General features: G+C 44.5%; 1 non-coding gene across 1 annotated transcript; it reads left to right on the top strand.

Moving 5' to 3' along the window:
• The first annotated feature begins 4,637 nt into the window (after window positions 1-4,637).
• On the top strand, window positions 4,638-4,743 carry LOC117130383. The gene has a single exon (XR_004453799.1). It is a non-coding gene; the product is annotated as a small nucleolar RNA R71 (small nucleolar RNA).
• Window positions 4,744-4,989: the final 246 nt, after the last annotated feature.

Below are 4,989 nucleotides of genomic sequence, written 5' to 3'. Positions count from 1 at the left end.
CAATCAGTAAATCTAAAATGGTGCTAAAGATTGGTTAGATATTCAAGTTTAAATCTATATAAGATTATAGTCCTTATTTTCAATAGCTAAGCATAATTTATTAAAATTCCTTTTATATAAGAATAAAATAAATTATATCTGTAAATCTCCCCCCAGACTTAAATTACACTATCCCAGTGTAACTCAGTCGGAGTTAAGATGAAATAGTTCTTGATGTACGAAATGTAACAAGTAGAGAAGATACATCTGACCGGAGTAGATATCGATCGATGGAAATATGTTACATCGATCGTCGTGTGGTTGTCCATGTCGAGCGATGTTGACGTCTCGTCGGCGGTCGATATGCGATTATGTGCGCGTCGGTCGATCTCGGCGACTTACCATCGAGCGATTTCGCTCTCATCCTGTCGATCGATGCTGATATCTGGTGCTGAGCTGCGAGTTGCCTCTGAATGGCTTTGACTTCTTTCTGTAGCCATTCTGCGTGGCTGTCTAGTCCACTGATTTTGTTGTCGAATGGAAAGTAGATGTCATCGCAGCGTTTGTCAAGTTGTTCCTCCATGTTGTCTACAGCAGTGTAGATCTTGGATGTGATCTTGTCAACCTCTGCTGCTGTGTAAGGAAGTAACTCCACAGGATTCATGCCATCGATCCAAGGCCCTCGTAGCCTGTCGATCGATGCTGAATTTGCCTGCAAAAATTTTTGATTAGTAATGTTATCAATATCCCTTTGGGCATGAAGTAATTGACTAGACAATTTGTTTAAATCTATCATGACTGGTGATATAAAGCGGTCATGCATATCCTCGTAAGTCCTCAGCCTCTCATTCATGGCTTAGACCTTAGCGTCGAGCGATGTGATTGTACACATGTCGATCGATGTGGCTGGTTGTTGGTCCTTCTTGCGAATGGTATCCAGATCTTGCTGTAGTAGCTCGATTTTAGTGCTCAGCCAGTCCACAATGTTGTTGAGAGGGTAGTACACGTCGTTTATCCTTGTGTCGATGTATGAGACTTCCCATTCATCCTTGTGTTGTGCTGAACATTGCGGTTCTGCAGGGATCTGGGCTGTAGGAAGACTCACGTCGATCGATGGTGCATGTGGTGCGTCGATCGATGCTGAGGTTGTGGCTTCCTTCTCAAGTTGCTGACGTAAACTCTCAATTTCTGTCCAAAGGTTGATGTGTATCTTCTACCAATGATCCGAGCTCATCTCCCAGTCTTTCCTGAGCTCCACAAATACCAAACACCATCTCATTGATTTCATCTTTGGTGTAGAGTTCTAGTGCCAGTCTTGTGAGTGTGAAGGAAGTGGCATGTTCTGGAAGACAGATGTGGCTCTCTTCAAAAAGAGATGCTTTTTCCAGTAATTTTCTGATGTCGTCCTTTGTGGCAGGTATCATCTCACCAGCTACGCCTCGTGCATGTCCACACTCATCTCTGTAGACTCCATACTCGTCCCTTCGTTCCCAAGTGAACTTTCTGGCTCCGTACATGTCAAAAGCGCGGTTTCCAAATTCATAACGTCTATCAATCGACGTCGGTTCATCCCTATCGATCGACGTTGGTGTTACCCTGTCGACCGATGTCTCAGTTGTCCCGTCGATCGATGCTTGCCCTTTTGGTTGGTGTGATAGATATGGATTGATTTCTGTTGTGGCGACTCCTACGTGATTGTTTGGATATGTTTGAATGACGTCTGGAGTGCCACGTTGCTGTGAGAATAGGTTGTCAGGTCCATTGGCTACTTGAAGGATATCTGCTATGTCCTCTCTGGACACTTGTAAGATCCTTCCATTCATTGCACGTGCGTTGCCATCAGGGTCCCTGAAAATACCAAATTCATCAGGTGTTAGAAAACCGTAATCAATGTTTGCATTATCAGTCAATTTAGAAATAGAAAGATTAGGGTTTAGAGTAGTATCGATCAATGTAGATACAGATGCATCGATCAATGGCAGAGTAATTTCTGCAGAACATGTGTTCTTGAGATGATTGCTCTTCATGGATTTTCCTGTTGATGTAGATGGAAGAGTGTTCATGTTTTTTGCTTGTGTGTCTGCTCTGGTGTGTGGAGGTGGTTTCGGGGGTGCAAAACGATTTATATAGGTATTTATAAACCTAGTTGGAGAGGGAATATTGTCCTGCTCCTAAAGTTTCGCTGCGGCGCGAATATCGATCGATGTTCCTGTGTGGGTGTCGATCGATGTTCCTGTGTGGGTGTCGATCGATGTGAGCGGTTGTTTTGCTGGACGAGGGTGGGTATCGACCGATGTGGAGTGCACTTTGGCGATCGATGTTGGAAATGTGTTGGTGAACTTATGTGTTTCAAATCTTTCATCCTGCAAAGACATTTCTATTGCACGTTCTTTCCGATAATCCTCATCGTATTCCTCTGTATGTTCCTCGTTAGATGAAGTAATTACAGTGTCAACTGCAAAACTTTCATGGAAATCACTGTCTGCCCAACTGCCTATGGAATAATCATCACGTCCTCTCTTGCTTAGAGGTTGGAAGGCAAACTGGGGGTAACAATGATTAGGTGGAGCGAAATGGTCAACCGGCTGCTTTATGTCGAGTGACGTGTTGTTGCGGTCATCGGTCACAGTTGACTCATTGGAATCGATCGATGGAAAGTTGGGGGTGTCGATCGATTCCGAGTACTCTGTTTTGTACTCCGATTCATACTCTGTTTCGTACTTCGATTCATACTCTACTCCACAATGGCATGCGCCAATGAAGCCAAGTTCTTTCCCGTAATCCACAGAATTAATAACCTTTCTCTTAGGTCGGATGGGGTCGTAGTGGATGTAGGGGTCTATTAGCGTCAGACACAATTTGTTTTTGTTCATGTCACATACGGATCCTACTGTAGCTAGGAAAGATCTTCCAAGCAGAAGTGAAGAGTTCCAGTTAGGCTCGATGTCTAGGACATGAAAATCTACAGGGACAAGGGCATTACCAATCTGTACCTCCATATCTCTTATGATACCTCCTGATCGTTTTTCTGAAAGATCCACGAATGTGAAGGATTCTGTTGAAGGTTCGATGGTCAAACCAAGCTGGTCTGCCATGATCCTAGGGAGGATACTTACTGATGATCCGGTGTCACACATTGAATGGGGAAATTCAATACCCTTGACTACGCATGGTATTGCAAACTTCCCAGGATCACTCTTCTTCGTCAATGTGATCATGTGTTTCATCTTCTCTCTCACTTGATGAAACATTCTCCTAATGTCCTCCTCAGTTACCTTTGTTTCTATGAAGAACATCCACAACCGGTGTGTGAAGTCAGCTTCATCAAAAGCTTTTTCGATTGGGATTCTGAGGACTCTTTTAGTGAAACCATCCATCTCTTTATCGTTAGCTTCCGGCTTAAGGTTTTTAGGACTCTTCTCCTTTCTTTTCCTTAACCTTCTCCCTTCAGTTTCTTGATTTTCTTGAACTGGTTCTGGTGAACTATTTAAAGGGTTGGGTTTTGTTTCGGGTGGGCTAGCTAATGGTTTAGGTGGTGGTCTGAGTGCGTTGATGTAATCATTATCGACAGAGGTGCATGTCGATCGATGGGAGGTGGGGTGTGACGATCGACGTCGGAGTCACTCTGTCGATCGATGGTTGGCTCAACCGATCGATCGATTTTAGCATAGAAAGGGGAGGGTGGGGGAGGATGCTTAGCTGCGAATTCTTCATGAGTTAGAATTCGAACTGCATTGCAATCAGTCGATTTAGCGGACGACGTCGATCGATGACTGGAGTAATCCGTCCATCGATCTTCGTCATGGTCTGTCGATCGATGCGAGTTCATCGACATCGGTCGACACCATTGGGATCCGCCGAGACTCATGGAGCTTTCGATTTCAAAGTCTCCTTCCTCAAGCTTTTCATTTCTCACCACTTGCCAGAAATCATCATCTATGATGGCATTTACGTGGTGTTTCCCTTTGTCGGCTCCTGCCTCTCTAGCGAAAGCTTCTTGCCTCTTTATAGTCTCGCCCGTCTGAATTACTTACGTTTCAAGTTTTCTCACCTGAGTCCCTAAGGTCTCGATTTTGGTGTTCAGATTGTTGTAGGCGGAGTCTATTTTACCGTTAAAATCCACGGTGATTTGTTGTTGTCCCAACAGTACTCGATCAAGCATTTCTTCGATCTTGCTTTCCTTAGTCTGGGGTGGTGGATTTTGGTAGTAAGAGTTCAAGTAGCTTTTGTTGTTGTTGAAGGGTTTTTGAAAGTGTGAACTCTGGTTACTTATTTGACCATTTCCAAAGAAGTTTCTGTTTCCGTCCTGGTTTCCAAATTTCTGGAATCTGGTACCTCCGATGTAGTTCACATTTTCTTCTCCTTCCGTATCTGCTACTTCTCCTTCAGCTGAACAGACTCGCTTCCTAAGAAGCTCGTGCACCACATCTAACTTAGCTCTTACTTCGTCCATCTGTTCCTTCCCGATAGAGGCTACAGACTTCTTCCGTTCAGAGTCAGTGTTTTTGGTGCTGCTGCTGTTAGCAAGGTTTTCGATAAGTCTCACAGCTTCCAACGGATTCCGAGTAGTGAAGTTTCCTTCACTCGCCGTATCAAGAGCCATTTGATACTGTAAGGTGAGACCTCGGAAGAAAGTGCTTAGCAGCTGCACTTCGTTAAATCCGTGGTGTGGACAGTCTCACTGGAAGAACCTAAATCTAATCCACGCATCTTTGAAGGACTCTCCAGCCTCCTAGGAGAATGTGAAATTTTTTTTCCGAAGTTCTTCAGCGCGCGCCTCATCCAAGAAGTTTCGTAAGAAATCATTTTTGATGTCGGCCCAGGATGTTAAAGATCCTGTGGGTTGCTGCCTAAGCCAGTGCATCGCTTCTCCATTCAGCGTGTATCTGAAGAGCTTGTACAGCAGGTAATCTTCGGGGACTCCTTCCATCCGAATAGCAGCGATTAGATCCTCGAACCGTTCCAGATGGTCCATAGGATGCTTGTGCGGTAACCCAGAGTAGGGTATCT

Source organism: Brassica rapa, unplaced genomic scaffold (assembly GCF_000309985.2).
Source record: "Brassica rapa cultivar Chiifu-401-42 unplaced genomic scaffold, CAAS_Brap_v3.01 Scaffold0423, whole genome shotgun sequence".
In the NCBI taxonomy this organism is placed as follows: Eukaryota; Viridiplantae; Streptophyta; class Magnoliopsida; order Brassicales; family Brassicaceae; genus Brassica; species Brassica rapa.
The sequence above is the reverse complement of the archived record's forward strand: the minus strand, read 5'-3'. Positions and strand labels throughout refer to the sequence as shown.